Source organism: Drosophila yakuba, chromosome 2L (genome assembly GCF_016746365.2).
Source record: "Drosophila yakuba strain Tai18E2 chromosome 2L, Prin_Dyak_Tai18E2_2.1, whole genome shotgun sequence".
Classification (NCBI taxonomy): Eukaryota; Metazoa; Arthropoda; class Insecta; order Diptera; family Drosophilidae; genus Drosophila; species Drosophila yakuba.
The window spans coordinates 25,191,505-25,216,872 of NC_052527.2; the positions used below are offsets into that span (position 1 = coordinate 25,191,505).

The 25,368-nt window shown below is 43.9% G+C and overlaps 1 protein-coding gene across 1 annotated transcript in view; it reads left to right on the plus strand.

Annotated features, from left to right (window-relative positions):
• Window positions 1-224: 224 nt before the first annotated feature.
• LOC26536189 overlaps window positions 225-25,368 on the plus strand; it is a 46,987-nt gene continuing 21,843 nt past the window's right edge. Inside the window, exon 1 of the mRNA XM_015189724.2 lies at window positions 225-495. The gene's annotated coding sequence lies outside the window, so the exon portion shown is untranslated. The remainder of the gene's footprint in view (window positions 496-25,368) is intronic.

Below are 25,368 nucleotides of genomic sequence, written 5' to 3' on the forward strand. Positions count from 1 at the left end.
AACAAGCCCGAGATCATAAAATATATATAAAAAAGTAAATAGTTGGTAAAAGGAAAATCTTTCAAAAGCTTTCCCAATGAAAAAGCTTTTTATTCTAAGTCATAAACCAAAAACCTGACACAATATTGCAGTAGTTTTTTTAGTATTTTTGTGTGGCGAGTATTGTTTTTAAGATCTTTATAATTTTAAAATATTTTATCGGTGTTCAATAAATATGTTTACTGCAATTTAATGAAATTATACCTAAAGAATAAACTCTCTTTATATTCAAGAGCTTTACAAATTGCTTTACCTAATGATAGAAATCATGCGCATACAGTAAACTTTTAAAATGAAATCGATAAATAATAAAAATATGTACCATGTATTTTCGTGTTAAATATTGAGAGAAAATAACTTTAAGGAGAGTCCCAAAATGCGTTTTTATAAAAAATCAAAGTTTAACAGATTATAGTATAATACATTTAAAAAATTTACTGAAATCAACGAGCGAAGGTGAGTTTTCCAATTTGTTTAAAGGAATAACGTACAATTAATATGTGTATATATATATATACATACATACAAATATACATGCAATATGTACACATATATGTATACTTTTATACCTATTGATATTAAATATACATTTTAATATTCTTAATAACCAATTACGGATTTCAGATGTTAACCTGTTGAAATATGTGCTGAAAAACACTACTGAGTTTTATGCAGTCCCTTCAAAGTGATTTTGGCGTGTAATTTCGATCATGATTATATTCCAAAGCCACTTGGTTTTTACAGTTCATGTTAATATAAATCCTTACCGAAAGCTAATTTGAATATTTCAGCTTAGTTTTATAAAAGCTAAATCACAATCGGCAGAAATACAGTTGGTTTACCATAAGTAAAACTCGTAAGCCTTTCAATAGTATATATATGTGAAAAAATCTGAAAAAATCTGTGGTGGTTGACCGATCTGAAGCTGGTAGAAGATAATAATCCCAAAAAAAAAAAATTATTTTGCAACGTATGTCTACGTTAAAAAAAATATTTCCAAAATAAATTGTGCATGAAATTTAAAAATAACAATTTTTGTTTAACATTTTTTTACAAACAAAAAGTTATTTAAGTGTTACTTAACTTTTAATCTGTGCTAAAAAGCTCGAAACAAAAAACTTTCGTCTTCCACTTTTGCAGAAATCCACCAGCTATTAATAGTTACATTTATATAGCTAAATCTAGAAATTAAGAGACTAGTTTACGTAGAAACGAACGGACAGATGGAAGGACGGACTGTCAAGAATATATATTCTGTATGATCGCAAATGTCGCTGCCTTGAAATCTTCTAACTGAAACATACCGTTAGAGGACTTTTCACCGAATATAACACAATAAACTCTTTTTGAGCAATGCATTTTGAATTATGCAAAACAGCTTAATATATACATGAGAACGACTTATGGTAATAGTATTGGGATGCACCTACTCCAAAGACATTTATATAAGGGTCTTCCTCTGTACTTTTTATGTTTTCATTGTTCTTGGTCTCACAGATCTCTTGATCTGTGAAGGCCATTCCTAATGAGGCAAATGTCTAACATTTATTTAAAGATTAGCAATAATTTATTTAAGGATTTCTAATCAATTTTAGTTAGAAGTTTGCAATGACATTTTAAACAATTTAAGGTACAAATATTCCTGATCAGTATTAACAGTCGTGTCGATACGAGGGCTGCTAAATACATATATATTTCTGTCCTAACAATGAAAGTACGAATATTTATCAACGAAAATTGTTATTTATTGTTTTTTAAAATTTATACACTTTTGCTCCGATTGAGACACATCAAAATCATGGTTTTTGAATGCTTCAACACCACCTTCTGGCGACGAAAATCGACCCACACGGTCGATTGCTGTTTTGTTTCAAACTCATACGGATAGATCCATTACTCGTCCTATAAACGTCTTTTGAAGCACCGGGATCCACAAGAGCGTTTTTTTTTACCGATTGTCAAATTGTGCGGGATCCAACGAGAACAAACCTTTTTTACGGCCAGGTGCTCTTGTAATATCGAATGTAAGCTGGTGGCAGAAATGCATGGCAATTTTGATTTTATATACATATATATAGATCGTTTTCGTCTCGAAATCAAGAAGGGAGAGAATAATTGACGACACTGAGTACGCTGTACACAGCGTTTTTGTACTCAGAAGTCCGTAATGATTGTTTTCATTGGACCGTACTTGAGTAAAAATCTCAAATATGGTTTTAGCAACTTGTGTCGCGCTTTTATTAATTTATTAAAATGACTGCATAGTCAATTCCACATTCTGATCTTGGAATTATATGAACAATTTTGGCTAAATCTTCTGTAATAATTGCAAAATGCGACGAATCGTCCGTCTAGCTTCTGTGGGCAGTATTTAATTACCTCGTATTTAGAATCATCTGGTAATATAGTTTTGTCCGTACATTTATGACCTAAATAATTTACTTTTAATGAAGAAAGTAAATTTTTCTGGAAGTAATTGCATATTGTGTTGTCTGCATATTTTACAAAAATCTGTTAAGTTTCATCATTCTTTAAAAGTAATTGAAAGATATTTTCAAGCCGAAAGCGAAGCGCAAGTAGCGATATGAACTAGTTGTGGTTGAGAATGATGCTAAATTTCTTGACCTTTCGTCTAGTTCAATCTGATGAAATCCAGACATTAGGTCTCGGCACATAAAATACTTCGCTCGTCCTAATTGATCAAGAATATCATCTATTCTTGGAAGTGGAAAGTAGACACTTTACAATTTTTTATTGATTGGGCTATTGATTTTCCGCCGATTGCAGCGATTTCTTGCGTACCGTCCGTTTTACTCTGATATAGACGGCTGGACATTGCCTTTAGATTTTTGACGTCTTTTTCTGTTATATTTTTAATGCGAAACAACACGCTCTAAGTATCTACAATATAGCTTGTTAATATTATTCAGGTTGTAATACCTAGTGTTGTATGATTACATATTTTTCGCAAGCCGCATTATACCACACCCTGGTATAGGAAGACTGTCAGGATATGCCTGATACACTGGTAGGCACAATTATTTTGACAAAATGTTCTTTCGTGTTTCTCAGTACTCTTTGATCTTGAGCTTGAACTAAAATTCTTGCTACTTTTTTTATATGCTATTATTAATATGCTATTTATGAACTTTTGCGCACTCTTTGAACGCTGCTGATAAAAGAGTACTGAGGAACACGAAAGAACGTTTTGTCAAAATAATTGTGCCTACCAGTGTATGTTTGTTTAAATTTGCGTTATGAAGGTTGTTGCTTCTGCATTCCAGTAAAAGCAATTTTTTCTGTATATATAAGAGTTACTTACTGAGTTTTCGGAAGATTTCCGATTGTATACTTCGAACACTTCTTTTCTTGTTGCCGGTTATTCTATTATTGTGGCTTTGGTTACCTCTATAACAACTTTGACGGCTATTACTTTGGTTACCGCCTCATCCTCTGCAAGTATTAAAATAACCTCAGGTATTACCCCTTTTTTTCAATATGTTTTACATAGTATTACAAATCACATCTTTAGTAGGGAAAACTTTCACGCGCTTGGGCTGAGCCTTTTTATCTCGTCTAGTACTGGCGGGATGCCTAGTTCGATGTGGATGGTGGCATTCTCGTGGTGCGGGTGTACGTCAGAGACATTTCTCAGGCATTTGTTCTGGAACCGCTGTATTTTGAGGTGGTTTGAAACACTTGCCGTATCCCATAGCTGTATTCCGTAGGTCTAGATCCGCTAGATGTCATGTACACCAGAAGTTTTGTATTTTGCTTAAGCTTTGACCTTCTTCCGATGAGCCAGAGCTTCCAATGATCAGTTTCAGGCGAAAATGAGCGCCTTCAATGGATGCGCTTAGCGATGAGGTGGAGACGCCAAGTGAGCCTGCCATCCGGGGTCAGCCTTAAGTAATTGTGTGTGGGTACATTTGGGATGGTGTCTCCATTTAGAGAGACAGCGAAAGTATGTTTCAGCTTTGCAACCAAGGGCCTATTGCATACAGTTGACTTTGGATGATGGCTGTGGCTTCTTCGACTCAGAGGCGGTGGCTAGAAACGCGGTGTCGTCGGCAACACGCAAAAATACTCTTTCGAGAATCGAGAGTGACAGTCCAGACCATTGCGCTGCCTGGATTCCAAGTAGAGCTCTTCCTTTTGGGGTTGTAGACGCGCGACCCCCATTAGGTGTTTTTAGCTTTGAAATCCCCTGCTGCTATGAAAGGGCTTCCAAGGGGCTTAAAAAACTTAGACCATTAGAGGATTAGTGGATCGGTGTCGGACAGGTCGGACGTGTCTATCAAGAATCTGCTTCCCAATTAAGCAAGTCCTTTTACTTGCAGTGCTGGACAGTGGCATAGTAGATGCTCTACTGTTTCTTCCATTTCTTCGTGCCTACAGCTACGGCAGAAATCATTATACTGGGCATTTAGTCTTCTGGCATGAGTACCTATCAACCAATGCCCTGTGATGACTCTCATTGCAGTCCTAAGGTTGCTCTGGTCAATCTTAAAAGTTTTGACGTTCTCTTTGAAGTTATTTATGGCCATATTTGGCGTGTTAGGCGACAGTGTGTGATGTTTTCCCATATTGTCTATTTGTTACGGTTTGGGTTTTCCCTAAGTAGTAGTTTACAAGTGGCTAAAGGCATACTCATGCCATCCATCTCTTGTATGAATGGCGCGGTAGTGCCCTCTCGAGCTAGCTCATCTGCGATGCAGTTGCCTTCTATGTCCCTGTGTCCGGGTACCCATATAAGGCTGATTACGAATTGTTGTGTCATCTCGTGTAGATATGATAGGCAATTCGATACTATTTTCGAGTGATTAGAGATTGATAGCTGATTGGCTTGCACTGAAAATGTTTACATGTGAGCCTTCCGGCTTTAGTGATTTTAAGTGTTTTAGGGCCTCCCTTATTGCTGCCACTTCAGCCTGGAAGACGCTGCAATGATCGGGGAGTCTGAACGAGGTGCGTAGGCCTAGCTGTTCGGAGTAAACTCCTCCTCCTACTCTGTTCTGTAGTTTTGACCCGTCCGTATAGAAGCATATAGCATTCCGGGGCCAGGTGTTCGTGAGTTCCAATCATCCCTCTCTGGGATGATTGTGTTGAAAGGTGTTTGTATGTACTCCGTAGGAGTCCACCCCAAGGTCTGTCAGGGCTTCGGTAACCGCCGTTGGGATGACGTTGTTAAAGGCTCGTTCTATGTCCAGAAAAGCTACCAGTGCATATTCCTTTTGCGACTTTGATTTTTCTATCTTGGAGACGAGAGAGTGTAGTGCTGTCTCGGTCGATTTCCCTTTCTTGTAGGCGTGTTGCGTGTTTGTGATGGGACTGGGGTTGAGAGTTGATCTCAGATGCAGGCCGATGATTCTTTCAAGGGTCTTTAGTAGGAAGGAAGACAGACTGATTGGTCTGAAATCTTTGGGCCTCGTGTGTGATGGTTTCCCAGCTTTGAGGATAAAGACTATACGGGACTCTAGCCACGATTGTGCTAGGTGTCCCAGAAGTAGGGACCTTTTAAAAATGTCAAGAAGCCAGTTTATGGCTATATTTCCCGCATGCTGGATTTGTGCGGGTATGATTTTGTCTGTACCTGCAGATTTGTATGGTTTAAAGCTGCGTATGGCCCAATAGAGAACCTTTGGGTCTATGCACAGTTCGATACTTGCTAGTGTGGCGTTTGTTTGTTGGGGAGTGAGAGCGTTTTGGCTGTTTCCTGGGAAGTGAGTATCTAGAAGTATCTCCAGAGATTCCTTACTCGTGCTGGTCCAGGAGCCATCTGCTCTTTTAAGGTAGCCTAGGGTTGTGGCCGATTTGGATAGTATTTTTCTAAGTCTGGCTGCTTCAGTTGTGTTTTCAATTTCTGAGCAGAAGGAATACCACGAGGATCGCTTTGCTTTCCTGATGTTTTTTTTTGTATTTTGCAAGGGCTCTCTTGTAGGCGGTCCATAGGGCCTCCTCATTTCCTGCCTCTTAATGATAAAGGTGGGGTCATTACCTTTAATACATATGAAGAGATTTGAATTAAAGATAAAGTTAAAAAGAGTCTCACCGCGGTCGTTTGTGTCTGTACTTTCCCATTATGTATGGTGGGCGGTCGTTTGTGTCTATACTTTCCCATTATGTATGGTGGGCGTTAGCATCACAGCCTATTAGTAGGCCTATGTTTTGCTTTTCACTGTCTTCTACCAGTCTCCTAACCAGTTCATCCGGCGGTTATTGCCTTTCGTAGACTATGTATGATGACAGCACTCGGAATGGAGATGGGAGCTGCCGCGTTGTCTGCAACGCTGTAATTATGGAGCAAGAAAATGCTAAGGTGCTTTTTGGCTAGAATACAGGCTCTTATTTTACCTTCGCTGGGAGCTGTTAGAAGCTTATATTCCTTAGTCCCTAATCCTGAAACCTTTCCTCCCACTATCCAAGGTTCCTGGATTAGGACTATGTCGACTCCATCTTTAGCCAGATGGATTTGACGAGCAGCGGAAGCTGCCTAACTGTGGTGGAGGTTTATCTGCAGAAGCCTCACGGACATCTGCTGTGTGCATCTCCACCACGGTTGTATCGGCTCCTCCCCGTCCGATGTGTCTAGGTCCGTCATTGGACCCATGTTCGCAAGGCTGCCGAGGATTGAGGCCGTCCTCGGTTTCCGATGCCTCGATCTCGGAGGCAATCTCCCCGATCACTCCTCCACTGCCTTCCTGATCCTCCTTGGCGGAGTCCGATTTGAAGACCTTTATGGTCACTGAGCTAAACCCGAAGTTTAGCACCCCGTGAGCGGCCTCAATGGGAGCTAGGGACTCCTTGTCCGGCTTTGTACAGCTCCGCAGAGCGTTCATCGTCACAGGCGATAACCTTGACGCCGCCTTGGAACCATCCCACGTCTTTGCAGACAGGAGGGGGGCCAGGTTCCTTGGCTAAAATCTCGAAGCATTTTGTAGCTAGGGCTGCCTCCACCCACTTCCACTTGTTTTGGGAATCCTGCCACTCGGGTCGTTTTTATCGACCACACCCAGGAGAATGCGATTTTTCGCGATCTCCGCAAAGGATCGCCCTGGTTGCACGCGTTGCCGCTTGACCGAGGGGTCGGAAGAGACGTCCTGGGAGCGCTCCCTCTTAGGTGGAGGTCGCTTTTTGACCTCTGTGGGCTTGGGTGGTATGGGGGCTTCCTTGCCGAAGTTTGGCAAAACGGATTTAGCCCATTCCACCTTCTTCATCCACTCAGCCAAAGGAGCCGTTTTTGATCTCTCCTGGCTGCGTAGGATTTGACCTGCAGATCGTTTCTCTGCGTAGGTATGCTTTCCTTTACCGGATGCCACTGGGTGTTTGCCGTCCTTGGCTGCACCGGAGGGGGGCATCATGGCACTAGGGCCTGGAGATGTTCCCATGGCGACGGCTTTGGGCGGCTTGCACTCAGTCGCCTCAGATTTGAGGCGGGGTTCACCCGAACCCGATCCTTCGGTGTTGGCCAGGCAGGTGGGCTCACTTGCCAACTTCGCTGCCTTGAAGTTTGTACGGCCAGACTCAGTCGTCACTGCCGTTTGGGTAGGTTTTTTGGGAGATCCTGACTCCTTTTTATTTATTTTTGTTGACTCCATGTGATTCGCACGAGTTGGGGAGAAAAGGAGGGTCCACCCGGGCGGAGATCCGCGATGCCCGGGTAAGGCTTCTTAGAACAGGGGGTCGCCAGCTACCCTGAGCTCTCCGTTTGAGACTGAGCTATTTTGTGAACCGGGCCCTCAGTCAGGCTGACTCTCGGCACGGGTCGAATTACACCTTAGTCCGGCCCGGGACGCCCAACTACCATTTGCCAGCATCCTCTGGCAGGGACATAACCTTGCCAGGGGACCTGTTTCCACCCGCCCTCGCGTGGAGAGTATAGTCGCACTTCCGGGTGTATGGACACTTACGGCGCGTTCTTCTAGCAAGCTTGAAACTACACGTTATTCCCCTTGTCCATCACCCGACTGACGGCAGGGTGATTAACTTTCTCCTTCTTTGCACACTCCTTCTCCACATTTCACGCAGCGAAACTCCAGAAAGCAGTATCGCTGGGTATGTCCAACTTGTCAATCCATCTTCTTTTGAATGGGGAGTGTGGGAACGGGGGACTGGACACCGTTGCACGCTATACCAGCCTCACCATGTGGCTGCTAGCTTGCACAAGAAATGCTTCTGTAAGAGAACTATGCAGATTAAACTAATAACACGAATGGTTTAGTGTGCACTGGTGTGGGTGTACAACCGTTAGGCTCCTAGGACAATTACTGTTATATTTTGTTAATATATGTTATGTTTTTCCCAATATTAATCGAAACGTCAGGAGGTGACACAACAATATTACTGAGTACGGAACTCAAAGCAATTTTCAGGAATTCGAGGCACAAAAAGTCTAATAACGAGCCGCCGATATATAAGGGCCGGCGATCGGTTCGAAAATCGAAGCACAAAAATCCATCCCTTTTGGAGTCGGAAATCGATAACGTGATGTAACGTTTTCTATATGACTTGACTTCGGCTTTTCCCTGTTTTTTTTTTAGTAGGCATAATGTTGTTCTAAGTAGTTGATTTGTTTTTTTTTTTTTTTTTTAAATGCTTTGCTTTTATTTATTGAATCTTCCCATTTTCGAGACTAACAATAAGTGTATCAAATCTTATACTATAACCTAACTAGGAGTCATGTAGACTGAGACAGTGGCCCTGACAAGTTATGACTGGGTTGGAAGATCTGTACGTTGCAAGCGGGTTCGGCTGGAGAGCCGAGTCAAGACCCTTGCTAGAGGATTTGGGTGGGCAGATAGTTTTTCATTGTACGACGCTTTTTGCTTGTCTATTTCATCTTTTACTGCGAGAATGCCGAGGTCCCTGTGGATGTTTTGGTTACGAATATACCATGGTGCCCCAGTGATAGTTCGCAGGATCTTTGATTGGGCTCGCTGAATGATGTCTATGTTGGTTCTGCTCGCGTTCCCCCACAGCTGGGAGCCATACGTCCAGATTGGCTTAAGAGTGGAGTTGTAGAGCAGGACCTTGTAGTCCAGGCACAAGGGCGATCGTGAGTTTATAATCCAGTGGAGGCTGCTGGCTTTCAGTTTTAGGTGCAGTTTCTTGCATTTGATATGTCTATACCATGTTAGACGTCTGTCGAGGTGGATGCCGAGATACGTTACTTCATTAACTTGCGGGATCTGCGTGCTATTCATACAGAGCGGAGGGCAAGTTTGTCTGTTAAGGGTAAACGTTATGTGTTTACACTTTTGTTCGTTTATATTAATACGCCAATCAGATAGCCACTTCTCGACTACCACGAGATGGTTGGCGAGTTGGGTTGTTGCACGGACTGGGCATCTGGAGCGGCTAAGGATCGCAGTGTCGTCGGCGAAGGTGGATGTTGTTAGTCGGTCACTCGTGGGAATATCTGCTGTGTAAAGGACGAATAGAGTTGGCCCAAGTGCGCTACCTTGAGGGACCCCAGCTTCGATAGTGTAGCTATCCGAAATTGTTGTATTACATCTTACTGCGAAGGCTCTATTGTAGAGGTAGGATTCAAGGAGTTTATGGGTGTACCCGGGCAAGTGTGTTTTGATTTTATGCATGAGACCTTTGAGCCAGACACGATCGAATGCTTGAGATACGTCGAGAAATATCGCGCTGCAATATTCCCTATGTTCGAAGGCTGTGCGAATTTCTGATGTTATTCTGTTTACTTGCTCTATAGTTCCGTGTTTTGCTCTGAAGCCAAATTGATGGGCTGGAATAATGTTGTGGGCCCCCATGTATGGTATTATGCGCGTTAGAAGGCATTTTTCGAATAATTTGGACAGGCATGATAGTAAACTTATTGGTCTGTAAGATGACGGAATCGTGTGATCTTTTCCGGGCTTCGGTATCATTATAATAATTGATTTTTTCCATTTCCTTGGATAGTAGCCGAGACTTATGATTCCATTGAAGAGTTTACAGATGACCTCAATAGCACAGTACGGAAGTTCCATTATCATTTTTGTAGTTATTAGGTCACCGCCTGGAGCCTTTTTTGGTTTTAGCTCCCTGATGACTTTTTTGATCTCGTTCGGCTGAAATGTAGTTGGCGTGGATTCAGTTTCGAGGTGGATTTGTGGAGGAACATAATCCTTTGCTGCAGGGTTCGGCTGGAATACGCCTCTGAGATGTAAGGCAAATGATTCGGCTCTATCTTTGTCGCTGCGGGCCCAGCACCCTGAAGAATTCCTTATAGGGGTGACGGTTTGAATTGGAGAGCTTAGATTTGGGTGAGCCCTCCACAAGGGATGCTTTGTGCTAGTTGGCGAGAGTTTTCCAATATATTTAAGTTGTTCATTTTCAGCTTCTTGCTTCAGAGCCCGGTTTAGATTGCGGGTGGCTTCAGTAAGACGTTGCTTTGAACATGGCGATCTGCTGGTTTGCCACGCTCGTCGCAGACGCCTCTTTTCCAGAACCAGCTGTTCAATTTGCCGGTTGGTTTTGAACTTCTTAAATTCCCCATCCTTCCGTTTTGGGGTTGAGATCCTAGCTGCTGTGACGAGTACCTCTTCCAGTGCGGCGGTGGAGCAGTCGATGTCCGCTTCGATGTTTAATTGGGGAGTTAGCTCAATGTGGGAACTCACATACTTTCTGTATTTCATCCAGTTAGTGTTGTGCGACGTCAGCATGTGGGGGTGGTCCGCAATTTCTGGGCTTTGAAGAAGGCTTATCAACAGAGGGGAGTGGTCAGATGAGAGATCCGGTAGTGCTATGGCGCCTATTAAATTGCATGGGATGTTTTTTGTCACCGCGAAATCAATTAGATCTGGGATCTTTTTTGGGTCTGCAGGCCAATATGTGGGGCTACCAGGGGAAACGTAGTCCAGTTTATTGCTCACCTTTATAAGTGCATTATACAGTTGCCTTCCCTTGGGAGTCACGAGGCGTGATCCCCAGTGCGTGTGTTTGGCGTTGTAGTCTCCTGCGGCTATGAAGCGATCCCCCAGAGTGTTGTAGAAGTCCATGAATTGACCTTCAGAGATGTTAAATCGAGGTGGGCAGTAGACAGCGGCAATGCAAAGGTTGCCGTTTCCTGAGATCACTTTTATGGACGTGGCTTGCAGGTAATTTGTTGCAAACCTTTGATGAAAGTGGTGTTTGATGCGTTCTCTGATTAAAATGCCCGTTCCGCCGTGGGCCTTGCCATCCGGATGATCTGTGCGGTAAAAGGTATAGCCTCTTATATAGAAGTTATATCTCCCTGTGAGGTGCGTTTCAACCAGCAGCATGGCGTCGATGTGATTTACGTTTAGGAATTGAGTTATTTCAAGTTTATGCCGTGAAATACCGTTGGCATTCCACATGGATATACGTTGATTTGTATACAGGAAAAAATCTTGTATACACATGTGGTAAACAATTCACCTGATAAACGATGCACATTTACAGTACAATATATAATTGATATATATTCATATATATATACATATATTACTGCATAGCTCTATGTTTAACTGCAGTTTGAGTTCGATTGCAGAGCCCTCATTTTCTACCCTAATCCTATGCTGGCCATACCACAATATAAGTCGAACGGAGCGGATTTAACGATTTAATATCGGTAATATTATCAAAATGGGACGACTGTATACATAAATTAACCAGTTTCCTGGAATGTTGTGTTTAAAATTATACTTCACTTTTTCAAGGCGGTGGCTTCACAATAAATAATTTACGGCGTAACTTTTGATATTTTCTTTATTAAGCCGAGCAGGTGCTGCTGCTAACGAATGTAGAAAAGAACTGAATATACAAATATAAGAATTCAAATTAGGAGCTAAAATGAAAAGGAAACACATTGTTGCGGTTTCATATTGGTAGCGGCCACGTGCGGATGGTACTAAGCTAAGATACACTACAAAAACCGGTACACGGACCTCGCTACTGAGCGCGTCATTTCAAATTGTCCTTGTGGACCACTCTCCCCTCAATAAGGACCGTGGTCCTCATGTCCGCTTCTTAGATAGTAACTATCGACTGTATCATTTAAGCCCTTGTCTATCTTTTTGCACCTGGCTAGCTCCAGCAACGTGCAGTGGAAACGCTCCACCTGCCTGTTGGAGGTACTGTGCAGTGGTGGTGCGTTTGTAACGCTTAGACCAAAGTTGTTACAGAGCACGGACACGATAGGGTGCGACTTCAACGACGGTTCGTTGTCGTAATAAATGAACCTTGCCCTTGGGAAAAAGATCATGAGCTGAAGCAGCGCTGGCTTCAGGTCTTCAATAGTTCTCGAGGCAATAGGTTGTACGATGGCAAATTTAGAAAACTTGTCGACGCAAGTGAGGAGACATTTCCCCTGTGAAACATTTCCCCTGTGTTTGACGGTATTGGCGTTTTACCGAGTTCTTGTTTCTTTGGGTGCCTGTCATACTTGGCCCTCGCAAAAGTCCTGCAGTTCTGCACGATTTCGTTGGCCAGCTTGGCCATTTTGGGGAAATAGTATTCTGACAATACCTGCTTCACATTTTCTTGTGCTGCTCTGTGCGCCTTATTGTGTTCAGCAGCTAAGATTTTCCTTCATTCTTCAAATCTGAGTACGTCCACGACGTGGTTCCTGCAATGCCAAAACTTTGTGGCTGGGAACCTCCGGACTATCTCGTCCTGTATCATTGCGAGCAAGTGGGAATCGCAACGGAAAGCGTTTACGCCCGATTATGTCTACCAGTTCGTCTAATTAAGACTCCCTGCAGACAAAGTTAACCGTGTAGCGCCTTTTATTCCCGAATAAAATAAAGGTATTTTTGGACGACGAACTTGCCTCCTCCAGTATTATCTGGTTCTAGAAGTAGTTCAACGGCTCGAATCAATTGTGTCGGTGAGAGACATCTCATTGTGAATCGTTGCTGCGCAAGATTCGGGTTCTTCTTGTTCCAGCACATATAGCTGTTGTCTAGACAAGGCGTCCGCCACCAGGTTCTCTTTACCGGGCTTGTAAAATAACCGCGCATTGATTTCGTCTATGCGGGCTTTCCACCTCTTAATTTTAACGTTCGGGTTTGATTCCGCCACAGAAAATGTTAAAGGCTGATAGTCAGTGAAGATATTTATATCTTTCACTACATACAAGTAATACCGCAGCTTAGCAAGAGACCAAATGATGGACAATAACTCCCGCTCGTTAGTCACGTAGCTGGCCTCAGTGTCCTTAAGAGTCCTTGAAATCTTTCGGACAACACCGCACCTATACCGTAGGCCGAAGGATCTGTTGTTGGATCAAATGGCTTCTTGTAGTCAGGGTAGCTGAGCATGACGTCTTTTGATGCCAATATATTGCGCAGCTTTTGGAACGCCTCTCGCTGGGACTCGGAGAAATGCACCTGAATATTCCTCGATCTATGCCTACTGACTGTTCCATTTTCGCCATTTAATATGTTCGAGATGGGCCTTGCTATGGCAGCGAAGTCTTTGATGAAACATCTATAGTAGCTCGCGAAGCCCAGAAACGACCTGACTTCGAATGCCGTGTTGGGCTCTGGGAATTCTTTTATGGCCCTTCTTTTTCTGGGTCCGTTTTTGCACAGTTACTGGTGACTATGAACCCAAGAAAACTCACACTTTTTAACACCCACTCCACATGTTTGATGTGAGCCTTCTCGTCTTGCGAGAAAATGATCACGTCATCAACATAAACATAGCAAAATTTGCCTATTTGTTTCCGTAAGATATCATCGATCATTCGCTGGAAGATGCTGGCGGTGCTCCTGAGGCCGAACGGCAGTCTCTTGAACTCGTATTTTCCCCCATCACCGAGAAAGAAGTTTTTTCGCGATCACGTTCCGCTAGCACAACCTGATGATATCCGGATTTGAGATTCAGGGTCGAAAAATAATGGGCTTTACCCAAATTGCTTAGTATCAGATATATTTGGCATCAGGTATTTGTCGGGAATGGTTTGCTCATTGACTTTGCGAAAGTCTATCACCAAGCGCTTGTTGCGCTTGCCCGCATCATCGGTTCCCTTTTTATCTACTACCCATATGGGGTTGTTGTAGGAGGTTTTTTTTAGAAGATCTTAGATCTCTTTATTGACAAAGTCGGCTACGCCCATGAGATATAGGTAGAGCATGGCATAGATGGGCTCTTCGCTCACTGTTCTGATGGTGGCAACCACCGAAGTATTGTATGGCAGGGCCTCGTTTGGGTTTGCAAAGGCATTTTTTCTGATCTTTAGTAATTTTCGAAAAGCCTCCCGCACTGAAGCGGGCGCGTCTGGGCAATCGACATTGGTGAAGTTGACATCAGCGGAAGGAGATCTTCTCGACCTACGTACCCCATTGAGCTGACTGAAGGCCAAACAGAGTGACGCCCCGGCCTGAGCTAACAAATCGAAGCCGATTACCCCATCAAAGGTTGACAAGTCTGGTAGAATAAAAAATGATGCATTTACGTTGAACAACGAAACAAAGCATTTTTGTGTGACGGTGGTTGAGCCATGGATCGATCGCAAGCTGAATGGCGAGTTAACCATACGGACGCCACGCAACCCCTTGTGTGGTCGGATGTAATTTTTGGACGTCCCGCTGTCGATAAGGAAGCTCATATTCAGCCCCGCTACTCTTCGTCTGATGACGGGTAGCAGGGATTTTACCCTAAAAAATTAAGGGCGTCAGAATAACTTTCAGTATCGACTTAGAACTGTACGGCGTACGAGTTCTAGCATTTTGGGTTACATGATTGACCCTTTGTTGCTTGCTCTTACCACTATACCGATCGGGCATGGTCGATCGCTTGCTGATGCCAACGGAGGCCTCGATGGGCTGTCTAAACTTTGACAGCGAAGAGTCAACCTTGATTGGTTCTGGAGCACTGGCCCGAATTTGCTGCTTGGCGTTTCGCTGGCCATATTGGCCTTGCTGCTTGTGCTGCCTACTAAAATGTGGGTTCTTGGACCCGCTTGCCTGGGCTTCTGCTTGTTGGGGTAGCTTGACCCACTGCTGGGAAATTGCCATGTGTCTTTTTTCCTCCACGCTCCTCGCGAAGCTGGCAGCAAACGCAAATCTTTCATGGTTCGATTCTACCTCTTGCGCGAGCGCCAGAGCTGCCGGCAAGTCCCTTGGCTTTGCTGAGAATAGTACATCTGTGAAATTACGCTTGAGTCCCGAAATAAACACACGTAGTGCATCTTTGCGGAACTGAGGCCCTTTGCTAGGACCGGCTCATATGACATGTTGACTTTACATATTAATCAACAAAGTAAGTTTTTTGCCGACTTCATCGTAATATTGCAGTAGAGGCATGCTGCCTTGTCTCAGCGTGCCTATCTATTGCTTGATTAGGTGAACTGTATGTGAAGTCGAGGCGATTTATGATCGCATCAAAGTTAATTACTGTGCCGAAAGAGGACAGAAGAACATCCGCAGCCCCCCTGATTTTATTCCTTATAATTATCACCGCCTGATAATGGCGTGTACGGTAGAGTCCAAATCACTAGACCGACGGCAGGGGGTTCTATAGCGACGGAAGGGTTAATTCATATGCTCCTAATATAAGCAAAGAAACCTCTAACACAACGCTTGAGGATGGAGGCAACAAGGCTGCAAAATTCCACCGATCGTATTGCGTTGAACGATAAAACAAAACGAACGAGACAAAGGCAGACGGAAAAATTTGTGCGCGCGTGCATTTAATGATAATTTGATAATTATTGGTCAAATGTTTTTATTTTAATTATTCTTGCTGCCAATAGTTTTTTAGTTTTCGTCAACCTAATTTACCACTACTGTGTTAAAACTTTTTACTGTTTAATTCCATCTTAGTAAAGACACTTGCAAAAACTTTACTCTTATACTTATTTTTAATTCGCATGTTTAAGAACAGTTTAAAGAAAGCCCACTTACATCTTTTGATGCAGTGTGGTGTTCTAATCTGCAGTTGGTGTCTGCTGTTGTGAGCTGCGTTGTCTCTGCCAAAGAGCTCCAGCGGCTTCGGTGTAACGTGAAATTAAATTTGAGCTAAGCCAACTGCACTCAAGAGACGAGGTTAATGACGGCGTCGCTGTGCCGCCTGTGTTGACGTAGGTCAGCAGCAGCCACTTGTCTGATTGTTCTGTTGTAAGCAACAGTGGCACTTGTTTTTTCTGTTACCACTTATGTTTGTCACTACAGCCTTGTTGACGTGGCTGAGTTTGATTCACTTGTAGTTAATTGTGTTTTTTTAGTTCGTGGGAAATGACTAATACACTGTCAAATACCGCAAGTTGGGCGCCTATTAACCAGTTTCCTGGTATGTTGTGTTTTGAATTATACGTCACTTTTGCAAGCCGGTGGCTTCACAATAAATACTTCACGAAGTAGGTTAGGTTAGGTTTTACCGGCCGTCGGTTATCCGACGCACTTAGACCATTAGAGGCCCATTGTGATACCGTGAATGTTTTCCCCTTTTGCCCGTAGCGGTTCGTGTGAAGTTAGCAGTTTCCCCAGCCATAGGCGCTGGTGAATTTTTGTATCCAATGTGGATCGGTGTCGGACAGGTCGGACGTGTCTATCAGGAATCTGCTTCCTAATTGAGCAAGTCTTTTCGCTTGCAGTGCTGGACAGTGGCATGCTCTACCGTTTCTTCCATTTCTTCGACCCTACAGCTACGGCAGAAATCATTATACGGGGCATTTACCTTCTGGCATGGGTGCCTATCAACCAGTGCCCTGTGATGACTCCCATAGCAGTGCTGAGGTTTGTTCTGGTCAATCTTAAAAGTTTTGACGTTCTCTTTGAGCTTATTTTTGGCCATATTTGGCGTGTTAGGCGCCTGTGTGTGATATTTTCCCATATTGTCTGTTTGTTTACATGTGGCTAAAGGCATACTCGTGCCCTCCATCTCTTGCAGGAGTGGCGCGGTAGCGCCCTCTCGAGCTAGTTCATCTGCGATGGAGTTGCCTTCTATGTCCCTGAGTCCATGTACCCATATAAGGCTGATTACGAATTGTTGTGTCATCTCGTGTAAAGATGAGCGGCAATTTGATACTGTTTTTGAGTGGCTTGAGATTGAGCCAATCGATTTGATAGCTCATTGGCTTGCACTGAAAATGATTTCATGTGAGCCTTCCGGCTTTAGTGATTTTAAGTGTTTTAGGGCCTCCCTTATTGCTGCCACTTCAGCCTGGAAGACGCGATTGTGCTAGGTGTCCCAGAAGTAGGGACCTTTTAAAAATATCAAAAAGCCAGTTGATGGCTATATTTCCCGCATGCTGGATTTGTGCGGGTATGATTTTGTCTGTACCTGCAGATTTGTATGTTTTAAAGCTGTGTATGGCCCAATAGAGAACCTTTGGGTCTATGCACAGTTCGATACTTGCTAGTGTGGCGTTTGTTTGTTGGGGAGTGAGAGCGTTTTGGCTGTTTCCTGGGAAGTGAGTATCTAGAAGTATCTCCAGAGATTCCTCACTCGTGCTGGTCCAGGAGCCATCTGCTCTTTTAAGGAAGCCTAGGGTTGTGGCCGATTTGGATAGTATTTTTCTAAGTCTGGCTGCTTCAGTTGTGTTTTCAATTTCTGAGCAGAAGGAATGCCACGAGGATCGCTTTGCTTTCCTGATGGCTTTTTTGTATTATATTTTGCAAGGGCTCTCTTGTAGGCGGTCCATAGGGCCTCCTCATTTCCTGCCTTGACCCTGTTCAAAAGGGTTCTGCAGTCTATTCGGAGGGGGGACAGTTCTGCTGACCACCAGGGAGGTTTTCTTTTTCTTTTGGGCTTGCTGTTGGGGCAGGCCTTTTTTAGTGCATAGTTGCAGGTTTCTGTGAAAATTGAAACTAGTTCGTTTAGACTAGAGATTGTTTGTGGGTATGGAGGGGGATCCGTTGGGATTTTTTCCCTTAAAATATTTTTTTATTTTTGCCAGTCTATTTTCCTTGGGTTTGTGAAAACTGCTGGTTTGTAGGGGTTGATTGTGAGGGTCGTTTCTATATACCTGTGGTCCGAGAAAAAGTGCTTATCTAGCACCCTCCAGTGAGTTACTGTCTCTAATAGTGGTTTAGAGACGAGAGTTAGGTCTATTACCTCTTTTCGGTTCTTAATGATAAAGGTGGGGTCATTACCTTTATTACATATGAAGAGATTTGAATTAAAGATAAAGTTAAAAAGAGACTCACCGCGGTCGTTTGTGTCTGTACTTTCCCATTATGTATGGTGGGCGGTCGTTTGTGTCTGTACTTTCCCATTATGTATGGTGGGCGGTCGTTGTGTTTGTACTTTCCCATTATGTATGGTGGGCGTTAGCATCACAGCCTATTTGTAGGCCTATGTTTTGCTTTTCACTGTCTTCTACCAGTCTCCTAACCAGTTCATCCGGCGGTTAATGCCTTTCGTAGGCTATGTATAATGACAGCACTCGGAATGGAGATGGCTGACTCTCCACGGTGGCTGCCGCGTTGTCTGCATCGCTGTAATTATGGAGCAAAAAAATGCTAAGGTGCTTTTTGGCTAGAATACAGGCTCTTATTTTACCTTCGCTGGGAGTTGTTAGAAGCTTATATTCCTTAGTCCCTAATCCTGGAATCGTGGAATCCTGCCACTCGGGTCGTTTTTATCGACCACACCCAGGAGAATGCGGTTTTTCGCGATCTCCGCAAAGGATCGCCCTGGCTGTACGCGTTGCCGCTTTGCCGAGGGGTCGGAGGGAACGCCCTGGGAGCGCTCCCTCTTAGGTGAGGCCTCTGTGGGCTTGGGTGGTTTGGGGGCTTCCTTGCCGAAGTTTTGCAAAACGGATATAGCCCATTCCACCTTCTTCATCCACTCAGCCGAAGGAGCCGTTTTTGATCTCTCCTGGCTGCGTAGGATTTGACCTGCAGATCGTTTCTCTGCGTAGGTGTGTTTGCCGTTATCGGTTGCCACTGAGTGCTGGCCGTCCTTGGCTGCGCCTGAAGGGGGCATCATGGCACTAGGGTCTGGAGATGTTCCCATAGCGACGGCTTTGGGCGGCTTGCACTCAGTCGCCTCAGATTTGAGGCGGGGTTCACCCGAACCCGATCCTGCGGTGTTGTCCAGGCAGGTGGGCTCATTCGCCAACTTCGCTGCCTTGAAGTTTGTACGGCCAGACTCAGTCGTCACTGCCGTTTGGGTAGGTTTTTTGGGAAATCCTGACTCCTTTTTATTTTTGTTGACTCCATGTGATTCGCACGAGTTACGGAGAAAAGGAGGGTCCGCGACGCCCGGGTAAGGCTTCTTAGAACAGTTGCCAGCTACCCTGAGCTCTCCGTTTGAGACTGAACTCAGTCAGGCTGACTCTCGGCACGGGTCGAATAACACCTTAGTTGGGCCCGGGACGCCCGACTACCATTTGCCAGCATCCTCTGGCAGGGACATAACCTTGTCAGGGGACCTGTTTCCAGCCGCCCTCGCGTGGAGAGTATAGTCGCACTTCCGGGTGTATGGACAATTACGGCGCGTTCTTCTAGCAAGCTTGAAACTACACGTTATTCCCCTTGTCCATCACCCGACTGACGGCCTTTCACGGAGTAACCTTTGATATTCTCTTTATTGAGCAGAGCAGGTGCTGCTCCTAACGAATGTAGAAAAGAACGGATTATGCAAATATGGGAATTCAAATTAGGAGCTAAAATGAAAACGAAACACATTGTTGCGGTTTCATATTCGTAGCGGCCACGTAAAATAAGCAGTGTCTGCCGGCTACGTAACGACATCCGGCATAAAGCTTACATTGCAGAACGCCGTTGCCTTCTTATTTCTCAAGCTCGCCGTAGCGGCGTTAACTTGAGTTTACTTATATACATATATAATGTATGATATCTGTCATAGCAGCATTCAGCAAATTAATTAAAAGTAATAAAAAGTAAGTCAGCTGTTTTAGATCATAATGTATTAAAACTTGGAACACATGGGTATTTTAAAAGTTGTAGTACTTTAATTTATCAAGAAGTCAGTTTTACTGTAACAATCATTCTTTACAACTTATTCAGAAATACTTAAACATATTTGCGAAAATAAAAACAAGAAGCATATAACTTAAAACTTAAAACAAACAAATACCGACATTTACCGAATTTTACCATTTACCATCCAAAATTAAATATAGAGAGAAATTAAGGAACGCATAGAATATAATAAATTAAGACTCTAGAAGGTCAATAAACTCACCAATGTGAATAGATCGAAAAAAATTAGATCCCTTAAATATAAGGAAACGCATAACGAAATAGATTATAGAAAATTGAATATGGTTATGGATCTTGCCCAACTTGGATATATTAAAATGTTATTGTATTATAGCTTAGCTAACTACCCCCTTCACAACAACGTGAAGGTATTAAGGTACTTCCTTGGATTTACCCTGGTGCTGCAGACGATTTATTATGAGCAAAGCTAAAATAGCTCATAAAAAAAATAAAATACAAATGAATTTAAACAAATTAAATACAAATTAATTAAAGTACAAATTAAGTGTTTCGTTCCCTATCATTCATAAACACATAACAATATTATTGAAATGTTAAACAAAATATTTAATCCCCTCTCTGGAATTTTTTTGAACAGAAGATACAATAGAAAATAACAGCGAATTTATCCAGAACAATTGGGATTTATTAACATCAAATTCTCACAACATAAAAAGGAAAACTTGACAGAAAAATTATGCAGAAAGAATTAATATTAGAAACACATAACAGAAACCCACTTGCATAATACTATTACTCAAAATAGAAAAAAAAAACATTAATAAGACAATGCAGGGTATGAATGAAAAAGAAAATAAAGATTTTTGCCAAATCGTAACTTAAAAAAACTTAATATCCTAAACACCCAATTGTATTGACCGCAGAAAACATTCAAATTATCCACACCTACAAAAAGAAACAAGAGAGAGTCGAGATCCCCGACCCTGTGATACCCGTTACTCAGCTAGTGGCAGTACGAAGAAGACATTTCAACACTGACAGTTTTTTGCGTTTTGTGGGCGTTATAGTAGACGTTTCAAAAAGATTTTTGGAAAATCGAAAGAAGTTTACCGGACTAACAAAATATAAAAAAATGAAATAATATAAAAACATTTTTCTGGGCGTAGGATTCATGAAAAGACCATTTGAGAGAAATTTAAAAGTTTTACTAATTAAAATTAAATTTTTGTAGAGAAACAGCTGATTTGTGTAAATTTACCTTTGACTTTGTTGCAAATACGAAGTGACGGAGCGAGCTACGGAGATTGTACGAGGATGCAGCAGACCAAACTAATAGGATTATATGGTACATTTCATTTCATACCACACTTCCTAACATTTTTTTAGTTGCGTTGATTCTGTTGACGTGACCCGATTACTCGGGACTAACGACAATTATATAACTGTATGCATAGCTATAGCAGACTCTGGCTATTATTCGTTGGCGCTTTTGCTCACCGTGTTCACCGGACAAAAGATGTTCGACAGCCAGGGTAGTATCATCGCTTTTTCGTTATTTCCAAATCGTAACTTCTTTTAAGTCGAGCAGAGATTGATGGGGTGCTGGACGCCTCATGAAGGAGGATCCCGATCTTCACGCGAGAGAGCTATTGCCGGAAGACATTGAGAAGAAACCATGCTTTAACTTGCCACACCAACTCGTATAATCAATTCACTACAAATTCACTGTTTAGCTATTGAGCTTTTTCAATAGCTGTTGCAAGAAATAAGTAGCCGAAGAAAGTTTTGTCTTTTTTCCGATACAGTTTATTTTGTTAAATATACTGAGGCCGACCAAGAGCTATAACGAATCCACAAGTTAAGTCTTTCCCGAAAAACGAATAAGTGACATTGGCGGGACAGACAGCAGAATGCTGCGCCCAAGCTTAATGTAGGTAGATAACAAGGGAAGAAGAAATGAGCGCCGTACAGATAAATTAATGCGAGATCAGCGGCGAGTATAAGATTAGTCTACTGCACAGTTTTTGCGGCTGCATGACCCAACATCCTCCCCCCGTTGGAAGCATCGTTTTCAACAGAGTCCTCAAGGGAAAGCAGACACAGCTTGTTTACTGCCCGCCTTATTACTCCAGACGCGGTCCTCAATTCTGCAACTCGAGCGACGCTGTCTCTGCCAGGAATCAACTGCATGACTCTCGCCAAAGGCCATCTCATTGGAGGTAGATTCTCGTCCTTATCAAGAACGACGTTGTCCACGGCTACGCCAGGCTTTGGGGTGTGCCACTTGGAGCGCTGCTGGAGCAACGTCAAGTATTCTTCCTTCGCGACCAAAAGATTTGCTGCCAAGAATCAAGCCGATTATAGTTAAGGCCCGTTACCTCTGGCTCGTCAAACGACGAAGGCGGACCACCATTGCGAAAATGCGCCGGAGTGAGAACGTCCAGATCGGCAGGGATCTCTGAAATGGGATATAAAGGTCTGGAGTTAATAACTGCCGAGATGAGGCACACCAGCGTCCTCAGCTCGTCGAAGGTCAGACCCGCCGTACCCACAGCGCGGTAGTAATGATGCTTGGCCGTTTTCACCGCCACTTCCCAAAGTCCACCGAAATGGGGTGACCGTGAAGGGATGAACCGCCAGTCTATCGTCTCCGAAAGGCAAAAATTCTGATTCTCGGCGTGAGATCATTCCAAGCGCTTCTTGGGAAGGTCCGCCATTATGTGCTCTATCAGTCGCGGCTTAATCCGAAAACATCTGATGCATCTATTCACGGCCTTGGTAACCGTCTTCCTCCCCCCCATTTGGCCAATATTGGAATCGAATTGCACCCAGCAGAGCTCGAGGTCCGGCATAAAGATTGGTTTCATGGTAATTCGAAATAATTGCCAGTCACCGGATGGGACCTTGGAAGGATTTTCGGGTCGCGACCATCAAAGTCCAATGACGAATTCCGGAGACGACCGCCTACACTAAGAAGTTTAAATAGGTTCAGGAAAGCAAGGATATGGAACTAAACTCTTCCCAGCGTTTTTAGGGACATGTCCTCCCATATCTGCGCACGCTGCACCAAACGCAGCATCATCTGAGTACTCTCTTGAATGTGTGAGTGAGCCCAGGATCACGAATTCCATTACAAAATTTGTAAATGTATGCAAACACTCGTTGCAGTGAAGTTCAAGCACCGGTTTCTCAGGACATACAGCTGGTGGCCAATATTTTTCAGGCTCCATAAGATAGGCGGGTCATGCGCCCGGAGTGACAGCTCGCTGAGCTCAGACGGGAGGGATCGTCTGGATAAGATGTCAGCCGGATTTAACGCTGTTTGAACATAACGCCAAGCCGTGACATGTGTCAGCTCCCGAATGGCAGCAATCCAATTTGCCACAAATTACGACGGGCTCATCTCGGATCCAGGAAAGTGCCACCGTCGAGTCGCACCAACAATAGTAGCGTCCTTTAAATACTTTCAAGCCAACTATTTCGCTCATGATTTTAGCCAAAAGATCCGCACCACAAAGCTCCAGCTTTGGTACTGTTATGGTCTTGAACGGAGCTATGCGCGACTTCGAACAAAGCAATTGGCTAAAACTTTGTTCCCCTTTAGAAACCACATAAACGCAGGCTCCATAGGCATCAATGCTTGCATCACAAAAACCATGCACCTCAAGGCCAGGCTCTGAGCTAAACACGAACCGAGGGAAAATAACATGACTAATCATTTCAAACCTGCGACATATATCAAGCCATTTCGTGTTATGAGCTTCAGGGAGGCCTTCATTCCAGGACAGCTTTTCCTTGCAGAACTGCTGCAAAAAGATTTTACACCTTGTGATTACAGGACCGATCAGGCCGAGAGGATCGTAAAATTTAGCAATCGCAGACAAAACAGAGCGCCTGCAGAGTCTCAATTGCGTCTGAAAGGCAGAGAACGAAAACAATAGCTGGTCGGAGGCGGGATCCCAAGCGAGACCTAAAGTTTTGGTGAAATCGCTACCATCCTCAAGCTTCGGGCACACCCTCCAGCACAAGCGGAATGTTAGAGCCCCATTTCCTTAGCTTGAGCTTGCCCTTCGCAAGAATACCAGCCGTCTGTTGCGTTACGTTGATAGCATCCTTTACGGTGCCGGAGCCGGAGATAAGATCATCCACGTAAAAATCACGCCGAAGGATTTCTGACCCAACGGTAAACGCTGCCTGCTTATCGATTGATAACTGCTGCATAGCTCCTCGGACATGAAGGAGGCTGGTTTGGTACCGTAACTGACTGTGTCGGGTTTGTATACTTGGAGGTCATCGATCGGGGAGTCCCTCCATACAATGCACTGCAAATATCTATCTTTTTGCGAGACCCTTACACATCGGTACATTTTACATATGTCTCCTGTAACGCCAACTGGGTGTGAGCGAAATCGAATTAGGATGTGAAATAGCTTGGGCTGGATGACCGGGCCAGGCATTAATACATCGTTAATCTGTCAAAGACAACGCGAAGCTTGGTTGCAGAGCTATCTTCCTTCATGACGCAGTGATGTGGCAAAAAATATCGACACGAGCTGACCTCAGAAGCAGGCACAGGCGACATATGTCTCAGATGACGATATTCCTTCATGCCAGGGTGCTCCTAAGGATCTCCTAAGGAATCCAAATGGAGTTCTAGCGGCAAGCATACCGAGTAATCGCCAGCTGGCAATCGTGTGTAATTTTTAACAAAGTTGGCCTCGCAATCTAGCTCCTCCTTCGTGGCTTAACCTATTGGGCCGGGACAATTTTCTAACTCCCAAAAGCGCTGCAGAAGCGAATCAAGTCCAAAATCAATGCTGTTTTCCTCGCTGGCTAGAGAAGGAACGCGTGACGCTATTAAGGCGCTACCGCACGGGCGCGCGCAGCCTCCAGACACAACCCAGCCCAGACGAGTTTTCTGCAGCAGTGGCAGTCCTGGCAACAACTTTATCTGACCTACGCACAGAAGCTCAGGCTAGCTCCTATTAACAGGTCAACACGCTGAGCTTTATGAAATTCCGGGTCGGCGCGCTGCACGTTTTCTGGAATCTTCCAGTCCCCAATGATTGGGCACATTAAAGCTTGGCTAGCGATCCGTGATATTGGGAGGGATAACTGCTGTTATGCTCGTTGGGAAATTCAAAGTGGCAGACCGCATCGCAATTCCTACCGAGAATCCATCAGTCTCGAAATTGGAATCCCCGATTCCAGTGACGGAGCTACACGACCTCGACCTCTTAAGTTGCAGTTGATTTGCAAACCGATAGGTGACCAAGTGCAGTTGAGAGCCAGAATCTAACAAGGCCCTGCAGGGAAGGAACAGTCCCTACCGATACTGCACTAGAACGGTTGCAGTGGCTAGCAGCACAAGGTCACTACCGAGATCCTGGGCAATTAGAGTAGAAGAAATGGAAAGCGGGGCAGAAGGCTCAGTGTGGGAGCT